The sequence below is a fragment of the Oncorhynchus masou genome, chromosome 33 (genome assembly GCF_036934945.1).
Source record: "Oncorhynchus masou masou isolate Uvic2021 chromosome 33, UVic_Omas_1.1, whole genome shotgun sequence".
Classification (NCBI taxonomy): domain Eukaryota; kingdom Metazoa; phylum Chordata; class Actinopteri; order Salmoniformes; family Salmonidae; genus Oncorhynchus; species Oncorhynchus masou.
This window is the reverse complement of record NC_088244.1, coordinates 41,658,346-41,680,146: the sequence shown is the minus strand read 5'-3', so window position 1 is coordinate 41,680,146 and position 21,801 is coordinate 41,658,346. Positions and strand designations below refer to the sequence as shown.

At 42.7% G+C, this 21,801-nt stretch overlaps 1 pseudogene; it reads left to right on the top strand.

Annotated features, from left to right (window-relative positions):
* Positions 1-4,495: 4,495 nt before the first annotated feature.
* On the top strand, positions 4,496-21,751 carry LOC135527485 (PR domain zinc finger protein 2-like; annotated as a pseudogene).
* The last annotated feature ends 50 nt before the right edge of the window (positions 21,752-21,801 follow it).

Here is a 21,801-nt window from a genome sequence, read left to right as displayed (position 1 = left end):
CACCTCTAGGATATAACAGATTCAATAGTATATGCCTTTGAGCATACACCACTTTGACTTAACATCTACTACTATTTCTACTACCTGTTTATTGTATAATGAGCTACATAATTATGTTTCCAAACAGAACAAGGTATTCTTTGCTCTATGTATCCTGCAGCATCAGAGGCTGACTTTGGAGAAAGTGGTCCATCTTCTTCTATACATTGGGACATAGTGTACTCTAGTGGAGTATAAAGCTAATGCATGTATAATCAGTGTCTGCAGAACTGCTGGTTTCCATCTTTCCTCTCTAATCCTGGATCTGGACCAGGAAAACAAGATGTGTGGGTTTTGATTAGTCTCAGGACAAAAGAAAGAAAGGTCAGTTACAGCCTTCAGGCTAGCTCTGTTGGAATGTTTGTTTGCAGGTTACGAAGCAGATGCATCATTAAACCCCATCTAAGGTATGAGCGGATGAGGACTTCAGTGCTTAATTTGTAAATGGAGATGTGCCAGTACAAAAAGTGAGCGCGAGAGGGGGTGACCTGGGGAGCTCTAAAAGGTACCGCAAAGCATGAGAAACAAAATCCCCATTATAATAAAGCATTGCATGTGTAGCAGTGTCATGTTGTTCCCCTAGATTATGCACCAAATTGCACACAAGGACCAATTCAAATAGGCCAGGTCAAGAGGGGATGTTAATAATTTGATAATAATACTAATAATTCAGTGTATTTTTTTATTTAATTACAGCTGCATAGCTAATGTTTTTCTTTGGTGTACAAACACTTTCATATCAATATTGTACATACATGTGATTGTAAAAGTTTTGTATATTTTGGTTTGGCCCATCGCGGATTATCTGCATTTCCATACCCTCTTATTGTTCTCTTTTGCCCGACCTTCAGCTAGCAAGGTATGTTGTCCGAAATTGTTTAATATAAAACGGTCATAATGTTACACAATGTACTGTTATGCTACCATAAGTTTGTTACAATGTGGATAATATAAAGATTTATATTAACAAGTTTCACAAAGCTCGCTAACTAGGGTATCTATTGTAACTTGTGAGTACTTGGGACAGTGTTTGAGTGAGTGTCCATGTGCTTGCGCAGGTGCCTGAGAGCTAGGACCCCGCCAAGGGTTAACATAATGTGTGTTGTCTCTTCGTGTACAGGTATGTCTTTTACTTTGTCCGAATTATGTTCTGTATCATTTTCCTTGTATTGTATGGTGTGCTGTTCTGCATTGACTGTGTGCACGCAGCACCTGTTATCTCCTTTTGGCGCTCTTTTGCCTGACCTTCAGCTAGCAAGGTGCCTGAGAGCTAGGACTGCGCCAAGGGATAACAATGTGTGTTGTCGCTTCATGTGCAGGGCAAATAAAAATAATTTAACTAGCAGACCTTCAGTTATGGCAGCGTCCTAATTAAAAGTACACACGCAGAATGAACCACGCTACACATGCATATCATGACATTTGCATAGTGGCATAGAGCAGTAAAGGCATTTACATATCGGGAACATTTTAGTAGCCTAGTCTCCTGGAAATTTGTGCCATTTTATAAAGCCATTTCATGCAATTCTAAATCATTTTAGATGCCTGGACATTTTGGCAAAATCTTTTTTTAAACCGCATAAATGATCGAAATGACAAGCTACTTTGACACTGACAAATTGACAATATGAGAACAATAAAAACGACCTTGAATCCATCAATAGTATAGGCCTATGTGTGGTTTGACGAGGAAATTATAATCCTTAACGTGCTTTTTAGTTTCACTGACTCACCCAATGAAGCGCAGCTCACTCACAGGTGATGGCCGATGCGTTCGTGCTTAACTTCTTAAACCGTATATCTTGCTCTTGTTTTACTTTGTAAAACAATATTTGGAACTTGATCAAATATTTTGTTTACCTACAGCCGACAGATTAGTCTTCCCTAAGAATCCAAACAGTATTTCCGCGATTGTATTTGAAATATTGCATGGTGCCCGTTTTGTCTGCATGCTGTTCACTGACGCTTTGAACACACCAACGGAGCGGGTGCATTTTGGTACAACAGAACGGACATTCATTTCCAATGAAAAGCTGCGTTTGCCTTGCAGAATTGCGTTGCAGAGGCAGTTGTGGTGCATACTGCTAGACAGAAAGTGGCAGAAGGTGAATGTGGAACTTTTTTTTGCATACATATCCAGATGATGCATACTATTTTGTGAAAAAAATATTTTTCATGGTGTCAGTTGGCCATTGTGAATTATTTCATTTCTTTCTGTAGACGCTTTTTTTTTCCTGAGGAAGATGGCATTTATGAATTTCCTGACCGGGCTGCGTATAGTAGAATTATGACAGCACGTAAACAGGATTTGGAAGAGTTTTCATACAAATCTCGTATGTAAACCAATCAGCATCCAGGATCCAAACAACCCATTTTATTATTGCACAGATAGAAAGATGAGTCTTCTACCTATCTCTATGGCCTGCCTGGTCCCAGGTGTATCTGCCCTCATTGGCTAGAATGGTCCCACCTGATCTCGCCTGCCTTCCATCTTTGAGGACATGTATTTCCATTGTTAGAACGGCCAATCGACTATCTTGTCAATATAATAGAACATATTTGAAATAAATAATTGGTTGAAATGCACGTAGCTAGAATGTCAACATCGGAAACCTGGTTTGTGTTGAAGTAAGAATTTTGAAGTGATGCAGCGTGCGAGCCAACAAGAACATGCGGATAGAATAACGTTAGCGATATGAAACGTGATTTGATAGCTAACTTGCTATATACAGTATATCCATACAAATAAGGGACTGATGTGGTCCGTGTGGGCACATGCACGAAGAACTCGAAGTGAAGCAGTTTAAGCAACATCTTCACCCAATCCTGATACATCCAAATAACCAGTGACTAACACCCAAAGACCTGAACTACTGCTGATCATTATCTCACACATCCCATTCAGTCCCAACCGATTCTACACAGAATCTATCCACGAGAGATTCATGTTTAGTACAAGTAATATTAGGCGATTTTCCAAGCCAAGTTTGCACCTCAACAGATCCTCATTTGTTTCAGGAAGATTGTGAAAGATTAAAGTGGCAATATGGGAGTCACACAAAAATAAAGCAGTTAACAGCTGAGGGATGGGGCTGGTGAAATGCAACTACTCAAATGCATTAGCTGAGCTATAGATGCAAGGACTCACCATCCATAACATAAAAATTGTAGTTAACCATGTTTTGAAGCTATAGTTGTACTAAGCTAATTAGGCATTTAAGTTATATATTACAACAATCAATGGCTATATAATTTAAAGTCCCAAAATATATGTTCAGTACCATTGTCACATTCTGACCTTAGTTCCTTTTTGTCTTTGTTTTAGTATGGTCAGGGCGTGAGTTGGGGTGGGCAGTCTATGTTTGTTTTTCTATGTTGGTTTTTAAGTTCGGCCTAGTATGGTTCTCAATCAGAGGCAGCTGTCAATTGTTGTCCCTGATTGAGAATCATACTTAGGTAGACTGGGTTTCACTTTTGGTTTGTGGGTGTTTGTTTCCATGTGAGTGTTTGGGCCACACGGTACTGTTTCGGTTTTGTAAATTCACGTTGTCATTTATTGTTTAGTGTTCTGAGTTTTAATTAAACATCATCATGAACACTTACCACGCTGCGCTTTGGTCCTCCTCTCTTTCTCCCGAAGACGATCGTTACAGAAACACCCACCACAAAAGGACCAAGCAGCGTGGTAATGGGCAGCAGCAGCGATCACAGGACGAATGGAGTCAGCACGGCGGCACAGAAGGAAGCCCAAGAGGCAGCCCAAACATTTCTTGGGGGGGCACACGGGGAGTGTGGCGAAGTCAGGTAGGAGACCTGCACCAACTTCCCCCTGTTTACCGGAGAGCGAGAGGGACTGGGCAGGCACTGTTATGCAGTGGAGCGCACGGTGTCCCCGGTGAGTGTGCATAGCCCGGTGAGGTACATTCCAGCTCCTCGTATTGGCCGGGCTAGAGTGGGCATCGATCCAGGTGCCATGAAGCCGGCTCTACGCATCTGGTCTCCAGTGCGTCTCCTCGGGCCGGCGTACATGGCACCAGCCTTACGCATGGTGTCCCCGGTTCGCCAGCACAGCCCACTGCGGGCTATTCCACCTCGCCAAACTGGCCTGGCTACGGGGAGCATTCAACCAGGTAAGGTTGGGCAGGCTCGGTGCTCAAGAGCTCCACTGCGCCTGCACGGTCTGATCTATCCGGTGCCACCTCCACGCACCAGCCCTCTGGTGGCAGCCCCCCGCACCAGAGCCTTCCTCCTGCCCAGCGCCGCCAGAGTCTCCCGTCTGTCCTGAGCCGCCAGAGTCTCCCGTCTGTCCTGAGCCGCTGGAGTCTCCCGTCTGTCATCAGCCGCCAGAGCTGCCAGTCAGCCAGGAGCCGCCAGAGCCGCCAGCCAGCCGCCAGTCAGCCAGTCAGCCAGGAGCCGCCAGAGCCGTCAGCTGCGGGAGTCATCAGTCAGCCAGGCGATGCCAGAATCGCCCTTCACTCCGGCGCTGCCGGAGTCTCCCGCCTGTCCGGAGCTGCCGGAGTCTCCCGTCTGTCCGGAGCTGCCGGAGTCTCCCATCTGTCCGGCGCTGCCGGAATCTCCCGTCCATTTGGGACCCGTGGCGTTGGTCCCCAGTCCAAGGGCGGTGGCGAGGGTCGCCGCCCTAAAGAAGCCACGGAGGCGGGTGAAGAGGCGTAAAAAAACTATGGTGAAGTGGGGTCCAAGTCCCGCGCCAGAGCCGCCACCGCGGACAGACGCCCACCCAGACCCTCCCCTATAGGTTCAAGTACCTTTGGGGGGGGGGGGTACCGTCACATTCTGACCTTGGTTCCTTTGTTGTTTGTCTGACCTTGGTTCCTTTGGTTCCTTTGTCTTTGTTTTAGTATGGTCATGGCGTGAGTTTGTTTGTTTTTCTATGTTGGTTTTTGAGTTCGGCCTAGTATGGTTCTCAATCAGAGGCAGCTGTCAATTGTTGTCCCTGATTGAGAATCATACTTAGGTAGCCTGGGTTTCTCTTTTGGTTTGTGGGTGTTTGTTTCCGTGTGTGTTTGGGCCACACGGTACTGTTTCGGTTTTGTAAATTCACGTTGTCATTTATTGTTTAGTGTTCTGAGTTTTAATTAAACATCATCATGAACACTTACCACGCTGCGCTTTGGTCCTCCTCTCTTTCCCCCGAAGACGATCGTTACAACCATTCCCAGATTGCTTGAAAAGGAGAACCGCACACTCTAGGAGCTCAAATGAAATAATAACCAACGTTTCGACAGACAAGCTGTCTTCATTAGGGTATAATTGTCACACCCGGATCTGTTTCACCTGTCTTGTGCTTGTCTCCTCCCCCACCAGGTGTCTCCCATTTGTCCCCATTATCTCCTGTGTATTTATACATGTGTTTTCTGTTGGTCTAATGCTAGTTTGTCTTGTCAAATCCTACCATTATGTTATCCTGTGTTTGAGTGTCTATAGTTGCTGTTTTCTAGTCCTCCTGGTTTTGACCATTCTGCCTACCCTGAGCCTGCCTGCCGTTCTGTACCTTCCTGACACTGCCCTGGATTACTGGCCTCTGCCTGCCTGCCGTTCTGTACCTTACTGACACTTCCCTAGATTACTGACCAATGCCTGTTTTGTAAATGAACATCTGATTCGAACTGCATCTGGGTCTTGTCCTGATAATAATGAAACACACTAGTTTGTATAGTGTCAAATGACACACACAGGTGTCTGCAATCATGGCTGGGTGTGGCTTGATATCATTGGTTAATCTTCAGATATAAATAGAACATACAAAAAACATGAGTGGATAGCATGCGATCATAGATACAATTTGGCGACATAGTCCTACAAACATTTACAATTAATAGCAAAATCACTATTCACAAGAATGGCTTCAGATCAAAGTCTACGTTGAGAATGAAGGGAGCAATGGTCTTTAAATGAAAGATCCAGGCAGCCTCTCGTTTTAACAATATATTGTCGAGGTCATCTCCTAGGGAGGGTGACATGTTCGATGCTGATATAACGTAGGGACGATATGGAGTGGTTTGCTTCCAAAAAATGGGCCCCAACAGGGTACGTCGAGTTTTTGCACCTAATGGTGCTCTGATGCTCCGAGATTTATAATTTTAATTCACGCTTCGTTTTACCCACATCATTTTTACCACAAGGACAAGTTATAAGTTATAAATAATTGCCCTAGTGGAGCACTTGATAACGCCTTTGTTTGGGATCCGTTTCCCTGTTTGGGGATGTTTAAAGGATCTACATTTAAACTCAGTTTTTCACAATTTATTCTGTGTAAAAATTCCCTGTCTTAGGTCAGATTTTATTTCTTTCATCACATTCCCAGTGGGTCATACACTTACATACACTCAATTAGTATTTGGTTAGCATTCCTATAAATTGTTTTGGGTCAAATCTTTCGGATAGCCTTCCACATGCTTCCCACACTAAGTTGGGTGAATTTTGGCCCATTCCGCCTGACAGAGCTGGTGTAACTGAGTCAGGCTCCTTCCTCGCACAAGCTTTTTCAGTTCTGCCCACAAATTTTCTATAGGATTGAGGTCAGAGCTTTGTGATGGCCACTCCAATAGCATGATTTGTTGTCCTTAAGCCATTTTGCCACAACTTTGGAAGTATGCTTGGGGTCATTTTCTATTTGGAAGACCCATTTGCGACCAAGCTTTAACTTCCTGACTGATGTCTTGAGATGTTGCTTCAATATATCCACAATTTTCCTCCCTCATGATGCTATCTATTTTGTGAAGTGCAGTGGTCCCTCCTGCATCAGAGGACCCCACTCAACATGATGCTGCCACCCGGATGCTTCATGGTTGGGATGGTGTGGAATTGTGATAACATGAATTATAAGTGAAATTAACTGTCTGTAAACAATTTTTGGAAAAATGACTTGTGTCATGCACAAAGTAGATGTCCTAACCGACTTGCCAAAACTATAGTTTGTTAACAAGAAATTTGTGGAGTGGTTGAAAAGCGAGTTTTAATGACTCCAACATAAGTGTATGTAAAGTTCAGACTTCAACTGTACATTTGTAAGTGCTATTGGATTGAGCACAGTCATTATACTTCTAGTTTCCATCCAGTAGAGTTGCAAATATACATTGTGCAGGGGTATTCTGGGTTGGTAAATCAGAGCTTACCAATTGATTCTAGAAATGTCTGCCCCACGAGAATACAAAAGAGGGCGGGTCAGAAAACCTTACCGATACTGTCATCGGATCTTAGAATGTGCCAATGTTTGCGAATGATTCCCTTAATATGTTCAGAGCACCATTCCCAGATTGCCCCTAAAATATTATTTTTCTTTTGTGCACTTTTAAAAGTGTACTGGTCAGAGCGGGCCATTGGAAAGATTGATTAACTGGCCCGATGTTCAGAAGACATTGTCGGGCCAACAGGCAAGTGGAAATGTTGAGTTCTGACTAGCGTGATATATTTGCACTGTCAATATGAGGCACTTAGTCTGAATAGATATTAAATTACAGGATCTTAATTTGTATATATGTTCTCCCACCTGCCGATCCCTGCACAAAGTGTATGTGTCACAGAAAAGGGTACGCAGCTTCCCAAGGCCATGGACAACTTTCACACTTGATATATTTCATAATTGGGGGATGGTGAAAATGTGGAGGAGGAGGAGATGGGGAGAAGGAGCCAGAGGAAAGTCACTGCAATCTTTATTTTAAGCCCATGGAAACTGATGAGCTGGCAGATTCAAACACGAGTTGCCAAGAACCTAAGGCCAAAGGCTGTGGTCTGAAGCAGGATTTAGGATTGGTCTACCGTTCGACAAACCCTGAGATTCTACAGGATCCTGACCACAACCCTAATGTAGAGCTCCAGGACTTATTTCCCTGCCAATTCTGAGAGACATTTTACCAGCAAGCAAGACTTAGAACGTCACATATATATTAGCTAATTACCACGCACACATATTCAAGTGTAAGTACTGCATCAAGTCCTGTGGCTCTAAGATTGGCCGCCGGCGGCATGAGAGGAGACACAAAAATGCAAAGGCAAGGCCTGGAACTTTAATATAGCCTGTGGGCCCTTTAAGTTCTTCCCCTCAGAGTGACGGTCCAGAACGTGTTTCTTCTCCCAGTAGCTCCAGTGCCTCTGTTTTGACAGAGGGAGAACAGGCATCCACATCACATGAACATAGATAATTGCAGGGTGGTCACACTTGCAAGGATTGCAAAAAGGTTTTTGATTTGCATACAAACATACAGCAACATCAGTGCAGGATGCACGAGCACCACCTGTGACTCAAAGGTAAGGAAGCCCCTCTGTTGCAGGTGGCAGAACCTCTGAAGCTACCTCCTATTACATCTCAACACGATCCCTCCAACAAGAGCTCAATAGCATTTCTTAAGAATGTAGGGGACCAAGAGGAGGAATATATGCTCAATATCTCTAGTAACATCTCAGAGAACCTCAGCTTTTATATTGATGGGGAAGATTGTGTCAACAAGCACTGTCAGTAGATGTGAGGTAGTTGGACTGGATGCAATGATTATTAATCTTGCCCAGATCAGTCAGGCTCTTAAAGAAGAGGCTGCTCCTCGCACAGGAAAAGAGAGACCTGGTCAACCCTTGACAACACCTCTTCTACGCCAAATCAAAACTGAACTAGAATTGGACGCTGTTGTGAAACAGCTTTTAAATATGCAAGATGGCCTCAAACCCATCTTAATTTTAATTTTTGCAAATGTATAAAAAAAACTGAAATATTACATTTACATAAGTAATCAGACCCTTTACTCAGTACATTGTTAAAACACCTTTGGCAGTGATTACAGCCTCAAGTCTTTTTAGGTATGATGCTACAAGCTTGTCACAGCTGTATGTGGGCAGTTCCTCCAATTTTTCTCTGCAGATCCTCTCAAGATCTGTCAGGTTGGATGGGGAGCATCGCTGCACAGCTATTTTTAGGGCACTCCAGAGATGTTCGATCGGGTTCAAGTCCGGGCCCTGGCTGGGCCATTCAAGATCATTCAGAGACAAGGTCCCAAAGCCACTCCTGCATTGTCTTGGCTGCGTGGAATGTTGTCCTGTTGGAAGGTAAAACCTTTCCCCAGTCTGAGGTCCTGAGTGCTCCGGAGCAGGTTGTCATCAACAATCGCTCTGTACTTTGCTCCGTTCATCTTTCCCTCAATCCTGACTAGTTTCCCAGTCCCTGCCACAGAAAAACATCTACACAGCATGATGCTGCCACCACCATGCTGCCACCACCATTCTTCACCGTAGGGATGGTGCTAGGTTTCTTCAAGATGTGACGCTTGGCATTCAGGCCAAAGAGTTCAATCTTGGTTTCATTAGACCAGAGAATCTTGTTTCTCATGGTCTGAGTCATTTAGGTGCCTTTTGGCAAACTCCAAGCAGGCTGTCATTTGCCTTTTATTGAGGAGTGGCTTTCGCTGGTCACTCTACCATAAACGCCTGATTGGTGGAGTGCTGGAGTAACGGATTTTTCCTCTGACATGCACTGTCAACTGTGGGACCTTATATATCGCCTTCTCCCTGAGTTTGTTTTATTCACTGCCTTAGCACACTCTGCCAACCCGGATGTCCTAACTGTGTCTGAATCTTGGCTTAGGAAAACCACCAAAAACCCTGAAATTTCCATCCCTAACTATAACATTTTCCAACAAGATAGAACTGCCAAAGGGGGCGGAGATGCAATCTACTGCAGAGTATTGCCTTACTATCCAGGTCTGTGCCCAAACAATTTGAGCTCCTACTTTTAAAAATCCACCTTTCCAGAAACAAGTCTCTCACCGTTGCCGCTTGCTATAGACCACCTTCTGCCCCCAGCTGTGCTCGACACCATATGTGTATTGATTGCCCCCCATCTTTCTTCAGAGCTCATGCTGTTAGGTGACCTAAACGGGGACATGCTTAACACCCCGGCCGTCCTACAATCTAAGCTTGATGCCCTCAATCTCACTCAAATTATCAATGAACCTACCAGGTACAACTCCAAATCCATAAACACGGGATCCCTCATAGATATCATCCTAACCAACCTGCCTTCCAAATACACCTCTGCTGTCTTCAACCAGGATCTCAGCGATCACTGCCTCATTGCCTGCATCCGTAATGGGTCTGCGGTCAAACGACCACCGCTCATCACTGTAAAACGCACCCTAAAACACTTCAGCGAGCAGGCCTTTCTATTCGACCTGGCCGGGGTATCCTGGAAGGACATTGATCTCATTCCGTCAGTAGAGGATGCCTGGTAATTCTTTAAAAGTGCTTTCCTCACCATCTTAAATAAGCACGCCCCATTCAAAAAATGTAGAACCAGGAACAGATATAGCCCCTGGTTCACTCCAGACCTAACTGCTCTTGACAAGCACAAAAACGGCCTCCCGGGTGTCGCAGTGGTTAAGGGCGCTGTACTGCAGCGCCAGCTGTGCCACCAGAGACTCTGGGTTCGCGCCCAGGAGGTCCGTGGGGCAACGCACAATTGGCCTAGCGTTGTCCGAGTTAGGGAGGGTTTGGCCGGTAGGGATATCCTTGTCGCACCGTGCACCAGCAACTGCTGTGTTTCCTCCGACACATTGGTGCAGCTGGCTTCCGGTTTGGATGCGCGCTGTGTTAAGAAGTAGTGCGGCTTGGTTGGGTTGTGTATCGGAGGACGCATGACTTTCAACCTTTGTGTCTCCCGAGTTGTAGCGATGAGACAAGATAGTAGCTACTAACAATTGGATACGACGAAATTGGGGAGAAAAAGGGGTAAATACATTTTTAAAAAAAATAAAAGACAAGCACAAAAACTGTGGCGTACTGCATTAGCTTCAAATAGCCCCCAATATATGCAACTTTTCAGGGAAGTTAGGAACCAATATACACCTTTAGGAAAGCAAAGGCTACCTTTTCCAAACAGAAATTTGCATCCTGTAGCACAAACTCCAAAAGTTCAGGGCCACTGTAAAGTCCATGGAGAATAAGAGCACCTCCTCCCAGCTGCCCACTGAGGGTAGGAATAACTGTCACCACCGATAAATCCGCGATAATTGAGAATTTCAATAATAATTTTCTACAGCTGGCCATGCTTTCCACCTGGCTACCCCTACCCCGGTCAACAGCCCTGCACCCCCCACAGCAACTTGCTCGAGCCTCCCCCATTTCTCCTTCACCCAAATCCAAATAGCTGATGTTCTGAAAGAGCTGCAAAATCTGGACCCCTACAAATTAGCCATTCTTGGCAATCTGGACCCCCCATTTCTAAAATTATCTGCCGAAATTGTTGCAACCCCTATTACCATCCTGTTAAACATCTCTTTTGTATCGTCTGAGATCCGCAAAGTTTGGAAAGCTGCCGCGGTCATCCCCCTCTTCAAAGGGAGAGACACTCTAGACCCAAACTGCTACAGACCTAAATCTATGCTACCCTGCCTTTCTAAGGTCTTTCGAAAGCCAAGTTAAGAAATAGATCACCGACCATTTCAAATCCCACCGTACCTTCTCCGCTTTGCAATCTGGTTTCTGAGCTGGTCATGGGTGCACCTCAGCCACGCTCAAGGTCCTAAACGATATCATAACAGCCATCGATAAGAGACAATACTATGCAGCCGTATTCATCGACCTGGCCAAGGCTTTCGACTCTGTCAATAACCACATTCTTATCGGCAGACTCAACAGCCTTGGTTTCTCAAATGACTGCCTCGCCTGGTTCACCAACTACTTCTCAGACAGAGTTCAATGTGTAAAATCGGAGGGCCTGTTGTCCTGACCTCTGGCAGTCTCTATGGGGGTGCCACAGGGTTCAATTCTCGGGCCGATTCTTTTCTCTGTAAACATCAATAATGTCGCTCTTCCACCTCTACGCAGACAACACCATTCTGTATACTTCTGGCCCTTCTTTGACACTGTGTTAACTAACCTCCAGACAAGCTTCAATGCCATACAACTCTCCTTCCGTGGCCTCCAACTGCACTTAAATGCAAGTAAAACTAAATGCATGCTCTTCAACCGATCGTTACCCACACTTGCCGGCCGCTTAATTGCTATATTGTCATTATTTCGCCACTATGGCCTATTTATTGCCTTACCTCTGTTATCCTACCTCATTTGCACACACTGTATATAGTATTTTTCTGCTGTATTATTGACTGTATGTTTGTTTATTCCATGTATAACTCTGTGTTGTTGTTTTGTGTTGCACTGCTTTGCTTTATCTTGGCCAGGTCGCAGTTGTAAATGAGAACTTGTTCTCAGCTAGCCTACCTGGTTAAATAAAGGTGAAATAAAATATACAGGTGTGCCTTCCCAAATCATGTCCAATCAATTTAATTTACCACAGGTGGACTTTTGTCAAGTTGTAGAAACATCTAAAGGATTATCAACGGAAACAAGATGCTCAATTTCAAGTCTCATAGCAAACAGTCTGAATACTTATCCTCTACAGGATTGGTGTCCCCCCCCCACGGGACGGTTGAGCTAACATAGGCTAATGTGGTTAACATGAGGTTGTAAGTAACGAGAAAGTTTCCCAGGACATAGACATATCTGATAAGGGCATAACGCTTATATTCTTGTTAATCTAACTGCACGGTCCAATTTACAGTAGCTACTACAGTAAAATAATACCATGCTATTGTTTGAGGAGAGTGCACAGTTATGAACTTGAAAATGTATTAATAAACCAATTAGGCACATTTGGGCAGTCTTGATACACATTTTTTTTCTTCCAGAAATACAATGGTTCATTGAATCAGTCTAACACTTGCACATAGACTGCTTCCATCTAGTGGCCAAAATCTAAATTGTGCCTAACCTGTAATATTACATTTAGGCCTTTCTCTTGCATTTAAAATGTAATACAATGTTTTTTCATTGTATTATCTTTTACCAAATCTAATGTGTTATATTCTCCTACATTAATTTCAAATTTCCACAAACTTCAAAGTGTTTCCTTTCAAATGGTATCAAGAATATGCATATCCTTGCTTCAGGTCCTTAGCTATAGGCAGTTAGATTTGGGTACGTCATTTTAGGCAAAAAAATCTAAGGGGTCTAAAGGGTCCAATCCTTACACCTTAAAATTGACTAAAGGAAAAAAAACTGCTGGTACCGAGGGCCACATCACAGAGGAGTAAGTCTTCCTTTTTGTCAAAGAAAGTCTCTTATGTAGTGGATGAGGAGCAGGAAATCTATGTCTGTCCACATTGCAGTAGAGAATTCACATACCTACTCAGCCAAACCAAGCACATGGCCATCTGCCCCAGGAAACCCGCTTCTGAAGAGGCCAAGAAAAGAAAAGATGGCGGTATCTCTTACACCAAGGAAAATAACAGGCACTGCAAAGGTGTTCTTCATTTGGACGAGATACTGCAAGGATCTGACCATACACAGAAAAGCAGAGCCTGTAGTCCTAGTACAGCAAAGAGAACAGCAAAGGCAGGTGCCCAACCACAGCAAGATGCTGACTGCACTGTCTGAACTCCCCACAACGTCAAGGCAGTAGGATGCGGAATCGTCAAGGCAGTAGGATGCGGAATGGTGTCAAAGAAATCCCTTTTAAAATTATAATAGTGAAATCCCACCAACAGCAACCAGAGAATAAGGAGGATGAGCACCCCTCCAATCAGTGTCAAGAAAGGGTGAGTGGACCAGGGATCCGCAATCTGCAGCAGAATGTCATCACAGCTTCGGCAAAGGAAGAACAGATGACCAGTCCGGAGCCACTAAGGAAGCTGCGGGTATTCTATTTATTTATTTTTTTTTACCTTTATTTTACTAGGCAAGTCAGTTAAGAACACATTCTTATTTTCAATGACGGCCTAGGAACAGTGGGTTAACTGCCTGACCTCTACCCTTCTCCCGAAATGTGCACTTTGTACATTCCCCCTCAAGGCTTGAAAAGGAATGGACTGGTGTTATTATGGTGGAGAATCCCTCCAGCCATGCTTGCAACAATCCCATGCTTCTGAATGCATGAGGGGGATTGAACAATTGCATACTTGTAATGAAGGGGGACTTAATTACAGTTGCACCTTTTCTCAAATGACATGTTTATATTCTCAGGATCCTTCAGTTTGAGACTCACGCAATGGACTGCTTCATACAGTGGAAAGTTGAGGATCATGATACATTTGAGGAGGCTTAATGGAAACTGCTCACTGGAATCAAAATGAAAGCAAGGAGAGATGGAGAATGCAGCAGTGGGTAAATGCAGTCGGGCAATGTATGGAGGCTTCCTACTGTTTTGTTGAGCATGTCTTGTATTTTTCAGAGACTTCGTAAAAGACTGCTGTATACTGTGAGATGTGAGATGGCCATGTGCATCACAAAATAAGTATTCTAACGATTATGTGAAGTAATTACTTAATTTAAAAGGCCATCCATATAGGTAACTATTAAGGTTAATGTACTGCAAGTGGCAATCGTAGGGAATGCAGTCATTACATTTTCTTTCAATTATTTATGTGTACTTTTGTGACCTTTTTATTTTTAACCTAAATGCATGTATCATATCCATTTATTGTAGTACTAGACTGCCCCTTTCTCAGTCTGCCAGATTTTATATCACAATTTTTTAGCTCTGAATGATCATCAACATGTGAAATTCTGCAATGCAATAGTTTTCACAATTTTTTTTATCCAATCTTAATTATTTTCCTTAGCTCAAGAAGAGTTAGGTGGCCATCTTAAAATGTTTATATAAGCTCAACGTAAAGCCATGTGAGGTAAACAATACACGGAATACGAGTACAAAGACGTACAATATTTTTTTAATATATTCAAATACAGAACTTTTTGAGTGATATTGTCGCAATGTAAATTTAATTGCAATATACTTGAACTATTTTAGGACATTTTTAGGAAAGGTTTCATACTCTCTTATTCCATGCATTGGTTACTTCACAGGGCTTTCCGTAGAGCTTGAAATTTCTAAGAGTCATATCGTCTCTTCAGCTACATAAGAACTATTGACCTTTGATTGAAATTTCGGAAAACTCCCTTTAGAAGGTGAATTCTGATTTCGACATGCTAAAAGCCCTTAAAGCTATATAATGTGATTGGTACATACATTTTTTTACTTTTAAATAAATTATAAACATCCCTTGATTCTTGAAAAATTGTACTTGTTTTCATACGTTTTCATATTATGCTAAGGAAATTGGTAATTGATAAATTGTATTTTTCAAATATCAAGCGATACATCCCAGTAGCAATTGTTACTTACTAATGGAATATCTTGTGAATGGGGAATTGTAACCCTTCTCAAATTCATATTGCACACTCTACATTCAAGGACTGGCATGCACATAATAGTTTCAAGCTTTTGGAAATGGCACTTTGACACATTCACCAAATTCAGCTAATAGGCTAGGGACAAGGCTCCATTTTGAACAGGGTATGGTAGTAGGTGCCAGGCGCACCTGATTGTCTCAAGAACTGCAACACTGCTGGGTTTTTCATGCTCAACAGTTTCCTGTGTGTATCAAGAATGGCCCACCACCCAAAGGATATCTAGTCAACTTGACACAACTGTGGGAAGTATTGGAATCAACATGGGCCAGCATCCCTGTGGAATGCTTTGGAAAACTTGTAGAGGCCATGTCCCAATGAAATGAGGTCATTCTGAGGGCAAGGGTGGGAGGGGGGGAGTGGAACTCTATATTAGAAAAGTAATGAATTTAAGCCATTCTGAGGGCAAGGGGGATGCAACTCAATATTAGGAAGGTGTTCTTAATGTTTTGTACACCATGTGTACATTGCCCTTGTTTATTAGCTCTTGGTAAAACTAGAACCATGAGTGGCACTGCCATGCCCCTGTTGTGTTTCAAAAGCTGAAGCCAACTAGCTTTTCAATGTGTGTTCATGTTTTACATTTTAAAATTTATTTATAAAGCCCTTCTTACATCAGCTGATATCTAAAAGACACAAAAATAGAGTCAATAACACCTGGGGAAAGAACCAAAGGGAGAGATAGATGTAGGGGAGGTAATCAGGAAGGTGATGGAGTCCAGGTGAGTTTCATGAGGTGCAGGTGTGCGTAACGATGGTGGCAGGTGTGTGTAATAATGAATTAACTGGCGACAACGAGCGCCAGAGAGGAGGAGCGGGAGTAGAGGTGACACATTCACACACAACATATCAACAATTGCCATTTCTGCAAAATATAATAAATAGCCTTTAACGACACAAGCACACAGTAGCGTAACCAAATTACAGGAAAGCAACCTGTAGTACAACAGTCAGCTCGTCGAGTAGCGTAAATATCCAACTCCAACATTTCCCCTCTTTCACCCACTGAAACTAAATGTGCAAGGTTAATTCAAAGTCTTTGAGGTGACCAAGACATTAGTGTGACCTAACAGGGTGAGGAGACAAAGTAGCCAGGGTTGGTTGTAGTTCTGGCGACTAACTAACTTGCACAACTAGCTAACATTCTGGACGAACTCTAATCTCATGCCCTCCTGTGCCACACACTGAGTTCTGTCAGAGAGGTGATTTTGTAGAGCCCAACCGATATGATTATTCTTTGGGGTTCGATACCGATTTTTGGGGGTACAAAACATTCCAATACCGATATATCAGCTGATATACTTTTTTACAGAGGAGAAATGCAAACGTCTCATTTTCCACACTGAATTCTCATTAATTGCATTCCAAAAGAGCAATTGTTGATTTCATACATTGTGACAATAATGAGTGAAACACAATGCTGTTTTTTGTCCTGTGCATTCTGAAGATCACTGATCACCTTGGTTGCGGCTGAGATAAATCTGGATTAGTATGGGGATATAATATAATTATTATAGATTAAGTCTTTCGGCCGGGAATTCACCAGGTTCTCCAAAACTTTAGCAAGCACAGAAAGTTTATATATAGGGTGATTATTATCCAACTGTGATAGATCTCCACCTTTATGCAGTGGCGTGACGTATTGGCCGCAGAAACACAATTTTCCTGCAATTCTACACATTTTGCCATGGCTTATGCCGTGTTCTTATGCTGTCTGAGTGTCTCCATGGGGTCCCCATGCCATGGAATATATGGGGTCCCCATGCCATGAATTCCATTTTTGGAATGTTACATTCTCCCTGACTGATTTATTTTGGTGTGTTAGTTCTCAAAGATTCTTATTAAAAATATAACTCGTCTGTTCTGAGATTACGGAACAGTTTCGCAGACCACTGCATGAGTCACCCCAGCATGAGAGCTCATTCTTCACATGCGAGTCCTGTTCAGGTGTCACATGGGCTTGGCCAGCCATGGGTGATAGCAAAAAAGGTACATATGAGGGCAATTGCACACCAACACTTTCCAGATTTTGGCTGTTGAATGGCCTGACATGTGGCAGTCCAGTTCCATGTTGTCTCTGTCTGTACTAACTGCCAATGGGAAGGACTGATGGTGGAGTGGGCCTATTGAGGACAGTTCTGGGAGATTCAGGATGGCATTGACACCGGAAAGGTGCAATTCCTATAACATGTGAAGGCCCACTAAGCAGTAGCGCCCCCAGAAATGTTTAATAGGGGTGGCCAGATAGGCCACTGAAAATTTTGGGGTAACACACCAAAACCAAAAGCCATAACTGAATTTCAGGAATTTTATTATGCTGTTGTCGTATATAGGCTAGTTGAAAACTATGTCAAATTGAGAGTTAAGGAATCGCATACTGATATACTTTGGTTTCTTCTTTTACAGTTAATGTTACTAATTATCTAATGTGCATTGACTAGTACCAGTACAGTTAACATTTTGAGTTCCACAACAATCCTGTTTTAATGTGTTATGCATCTGTATATACATGTGTTGGGCGATTCATTGTTCTTCAAATAGGCTAGTTGTCCTTTTCCTTAAAAAGACAAATATACAGCTTTAATTTGAAGGAGTACATTGATTGGCGAACACATCCACAAAATCATCAAGATTTATGGCCCTAGCCCTTCTGGATTCTACACTTAACACCCCCAAATTGCTCAATCGCTTGTCACTCATTGTATTTCTAAAGAAAGTCTTGATTAACTTTAGCACAGAAAAACTGTGCCTACATGCTGCAGTGCTCACAGGTAATGCAAATGCAATTTTGCTAAGTTTAAACATCTCGTGGAATACCTCCCTATATGACTCAAGGAAGACTGTGTGCTCTATTAAACTGGTTGGTGTTTCCAAGCCACTAGTTTGCTTTCTATCAAGAATTTGCTTAAGCTGAGGCATCTCATATTCTACATCCTCAGTGCTGCAGTTGTATTTTGAGGCAAATGGAAACACTACATTTTTCTCACAAAATGTGGGACTGCAGGGATTCAGGGCTTCTATCCTTTGCATTATGACACAATTTTCTTTATAAAATCTTCTCTTCAATTCAGAGAGAAGCACGTCAACAATTGGAATGAATGGACCTGCCCGAAATGACTCCTTATCTGTGTTGACCTATCTTCGAACGATTGGAGTGGAAATGTAATACCCCTCAAGCCTAGAGCTTGGTGTGACCTGGACGGCCTGGAGGTGCAACAATGATGTTGCATTGCTCGGCAAGGGTCACAGTATTGTCCCAAATCTCATTAAAGAGAGAGCCCTCTCTAAAACTGTTCAATGTGGCAACAAGAAAATCAACAAGAGTAACAGCCATGCCCAAATCCAGTTGTGGGGACGGTAAAATATCTGACAGATGTTTTATCTCACCAAAACATTGGCCAACAAAGTTTAGATCTATTTGGGCTAATAGAACTCTTGCCTCTACAGCTCTGTCACCATTTCTCTCTTCAGATATTTATTTGAGTAGGTGTATGAATGCTGGCATTTGAAAAGAAAAATAAAAGAGAGCCGCACACTCTTGGAGCTCAGATGCAAAAATTTAATACCAACGTTTCGACAGCCAAGCTGTCTTCATCAGGGTATAATCACAAACACTGCGGGATGACTCGTTTATATAGTGTCAAAGGACACAGGTGTCTGTAATCATGGCCAGGAGTGGCTTAATATCATTGGTTAATAATCAAATATTAAAATGTCATACAAAGAACAGCATACAAACAAATGGATAGCATACGATCATAGACTAATTTGACTATACAAGTTTACACACAATTACAATGGCAAAGTCACAATAATCACAAGAATGGCTTCAGATCAAAGTCTACGTTGAGACCGAAGGGCGCAAGGGTCTTTAAATTACAGATCCAGGCAGCCTCTCGTTTTAACAATAAATTATCAAGGTCACCCCCTCTCCTAGGGAGGGTGACATGTTCGATGCCACCTTTTACAAGAAACTCAGAAGTGATCCCACTTCCCAATTTCAGAATACTATCCTGTCTGTCCTAGACGGGTATTTAAGTTCTGGTCAGATAACCAAAAAAGAACATGCATTTTTGGCTATTCAACACCCTAAAATTGCCACTTTCTATACTTTGCCGAAATTACACAAGAATGTTACACAACCTCCAGGGCGCCCTATTGTAGCGGGCATTGATGCAGTAACAGCCCCTCTATCTACTTTTGTTGACTTTTTTATTAGACCACTCGGAGAACAGCTACCCTCCTTTGTAAAGGACACCAGCAGTATGATCTCTATCATTGAATCTCTTGATCCTCTCCCTGAGAATACCTTGCTAGTTACTTTTGATGTTGAGTCGTTATACACTAATATTCCACACGAGGGCGGTATTGAAGCTATGGAACATTTTCTTTTACAACGTGACCCTAATGAACTACCTTCCAGTGCATGCATTGTAACATTGGCTGAAATAGTACTCACGCATCATAACTATTTCATGTTTCTAAATGACTTCTTTATTCAGATCAAAGGGACTGCTATGGGATCCCCCATGGCTCCTAACTATGCTAATTTGTATGTGGGCTACATGGAGAAACAGTCTATTTTCAATCCTCTCAAAAATGTTTTCTTGCCTCACATCATTATTTGGAAACGGTATATTGATGATATTTTTGTTCTATGGAGGGGTGATGCTAAACAGCTCCAGGTGTTCCATGCTTTTCTTAACTCCTGTTCTGAGCATCTGAGATTTACTATGCAATTTGATACACGTCAAATCAGTTTTCTTGATCTTCTGATCTTGTGTGATGATAATGTTTTATACACTGATCTTTACAGGAAACCTACTGATCGTAACAGTTTGCTGAGGGCTGATAGTTGTCACCCACTTCCCTTGAAAAACAGTTTGCCCTACAGCCAATTCTGTCGAATCAAAAGAATTTGCAAAAAACAGTCCGATTTCGACAGAAATATGGCTGAAAAGCAAAGAAAGTTCAAGGAGAGGGGCTACAAGAATGATCAGATTAATATTGCCATTGAGAAAATTCAAAACAAAACGAGACATGACCTTTTTCAAGGTAAATCTCGCAAAAAGAAGCATTCTTGCGTTCTAACTACCCGTTATTCAAAGTGCTCTGAACAAATTAAGGGAATTGTTCACAAACATTGGCACATCCTAAAATCCGATGATAGTCTTGGTAATGTGTTTTCGGACCTTCCCTTGGTCGTATTCTCGCGGGGCATAAATCTCAGAGATCAATTGGTAAACTCTGATTTACCACCCCAAGATATTCCTGAGCAACGTCTATTTGCGCCCCTACTGGATGGAAATTACAAATGTAATGGCTGTGCTCAATGCAATGGCACTTATAAATGTAGATCCTTCAAACACCCACAAACAGGGAAATCGATCCCAATAAAAGGTGTTATTACGTGCTCCACTAAGGCAGTTATTTATCTTCTAACTTGTCCATGTGGTAAAAATTATGTAGGTAAAACAAAGCGCAAATTAAAAGTACGTATCTCAGAGCACCGTAGCACCATTAGGTGTAAAAACTTGACTTATCCAGTTGCGGCCCACTTCTTGGAGGCAGGCCACTCGATTTTGTCTCTGCGTTATATTGGCATCGAACATGTCACCCTCCCTAGGAGAGGGGGTGACCTTGATAATTTATTGTTAAAACGAGAGGCTGCCTGGATCTTTAATTTAAAGACCCTTGCGCCCTTCGGTCTCAACGTAGACTTTGATCTGAAGCCATTCTTGTGATTATTGTGACTTTGCCATTGTAATTGTGTGTAAACTTGTATAGTCAAATTAATCTATGATCGTATGCTATCCATTTGTTTGTATGCTGTTCTTTGTATAACATTTTAATATTTGATTATTAACCAATGATATTAAGCCACTCCTGGCCATGATTACAGACACCTGTGTCCTTTGACACTATATAAACGAGTCATCCCGCAGTGTTTGTGATTATACCCTGATGAAGACAGCTTGGCTGTCGAAACGTTGGTATTAAATTTTTGCATCTGAGCTCCAAGAGTGTTTTCAAGTTTCTACTCCGCTAGCCAGCACCTCGTCTTTATAGGTGTGCGTTTCTCTTTCTTTTCTTCTAGATCGTATGAATGCTGGCAACCTGTCTTGCAAGCATTGTACCTACATGCCCACCGTGTCTCTATTAGCCTTTGTAACTCTCTCGGTGCCCCAAACATCTCCCTCTGTACCTCTAGCCACCCAAGGTATGTTGCAGTTCTTTGACTTGTCATTTTTCTTTTGATTGTGTGATCATGCTTGGCTAGCAGTTCCATAATAGAGAGGAAATGTCCTTTATTCTGACCTTCCGTTTCTTTATGTGCTCTCTGTGCAATGTTTTGCGTAGCTGTGAGGAGCAGGGTTTCTCCAACAGTGCCATCCGTTTTGTCACCAAAGCCCCTTATACCACCCACCACTGCGACCTGTATGCTCTAGACTGCTAGCCCTCGCTACATATTCGTCGCCAGACCCACTGGCCCCAGGTCATCTATAA